This window comes from Acanthaster planci, linkage group LG06 (assembly GCF_054643075.1).
Source record: "Acanthaster planci isolate LZ-2023a linkage group LG06, COTS_SCS, whole genome shotgun sequence".
Lineage (NCBI taxonomy): Eukaryota > Metazoa > Echinodermata > Asteroidea > Valvatida > Acanthasteridae > Acanthaster > Acanthaster planci.
Window position 1 is genome coordinate 14,213,901 of NC_141782.1, and position 1,879 is coordinate 14,215,779.

Below are 1,879 nucleotides of genomic sequence, written 5' to 3' on the forward strand. Positions count from 1 at the left end.
TGTCGCAACTGCCAGTCCGTCTAGCTCCCAGTGCGCAAGGGAAATCATGTACATATACATGTACATATACATGTACATGTACATAATGTAGGAATCTGTCTTGTTCAAGCTGCGGCTGTGTGCACAAGACACAGTTACGCGGGGGGGGGGGTGAACAAAACAGTAAAGGCGATCTTTTAGTCTTTTCATTTTACTTCCTTCAGACAGTGTGCCAAAGCCCTAAATGGAACATCGATAATCCTCCAATTTTATTGTCCTGCAAAAATAAGCCCCCCCCCAAAAAAAAGCTTTCGGTGTGGATCCTCCCTTGGGTGTTTGTAAATTAAAAGAATAGATCATTGAAGCCTGAAGGTTCTGGACATGGGGTCTATCCAGCCATGCAGGGGTATCAGACGGTCCAATTAGTTGCCCCCCCCCCAAATATGTTGCGTTTTAAATTGTTTTATATATATGGAGGGCATGACGTTTCAATCCTAGCAGAATCTTTCTCAAAGGCAAAATGATGTTTTTATCTATGATTAGTGATTTGATTTGATTCAACAAAACGAGGGCAAATTATGCAAAATCTGCTGCAAATCAAATCTCTGATTTGTAGTAATGAATTAAAAACGAAGAAATAAATGCACTTACTTTTGCTGTTGTGTGTTTCGTGAGATGTTGTTATGACTCATTTCTTTGCAGGATTTTAATTTGGACAATTATTATGCACACTTTAATTGTCATATTTTTTTAATCAAAATCATTATCCATTTACATGAAAATATTTTACTGTCGTATGCGCAGTCTGAAATTGAATTCAATGCCAGCGACGTACTTGTTAGCTTGCAAACTGTATCAGGTCGAAAGCCAGTCTATAGGTAACACTGAGCAGTCAGTTTCCGAGTCTATGCAACATCTAATAACAACATTATTAGAAAATCTGAAGAAATGCTCACTTCACCACCTTTTTTTTACTGTGATTTTCCTCTTCCAAGTGCTTCGCAGCAACCTTTCTTTTATCTAGTAACAAGCACTCTTAAAGAGATAGAGAAAACACATGTACGAAAAGTCACAATAAAAAACCCGAATTGACACACTGCAGTGGAGACTCTTAATTGGGACAAATCTAAATGTATTTTACGCAGACTGCCTGCCTTGTTTATAAGGCAGTGTTGTCAGGTTCGCGTGCTCCTGAATGAAATGAATTTTTTGACGGTAAAAAACGGGGGGAACTAACGTACAGAAGCGTATTGCTGCCAACACGACAAAATTATTTTCTATCGCTGAAATGACTTATTATCTCTTTTAATTAAACGACTTAGTATCTCTTTTAAACGACACAGCTATCTCGTTTAAAAAACTTCAAATCTCATTAAAACGACATGAATGTAGATATCTCGTTTAAACGAGACACCTAAGCCGTCAAGTGAAATAAACGAGATATAATAATTTGTTCGCGTTGGCAACAATGCGCTTCCGCAGGGAACATTATTGTTTTCTGAATTTATTTTTGAGTTTAGGTTTAAGAATTAATTATTTTGCAATAAGGTTCTCTTTAAAATACTTTGCCTGTATCATTTCAACTATTCCGTTATTTCAAATAGGCCTTGTTATTCCGCTGCATTCAACAAGTCTATGGATGATGATGCAGGACTCGTCACTTTTATTAGATCTGTCAAGTTTTTAAATTGACAATGTGAATATTTTTGAAAACAGATATATTTCTTTAATACGTCATTTTGTAGGCCCTAAGTATGGTGCCTACTGAGCCTATAACATGTTTAAGCCTGTCCATGTGACAACAATGCGTCTATCTTCATTATTTATTTAGAGAATCGACAAAGTTCCAAAAGTTTTAAAAGTTTCAAACCTATACCAAAATAGTCAAACGAGGGCGCTG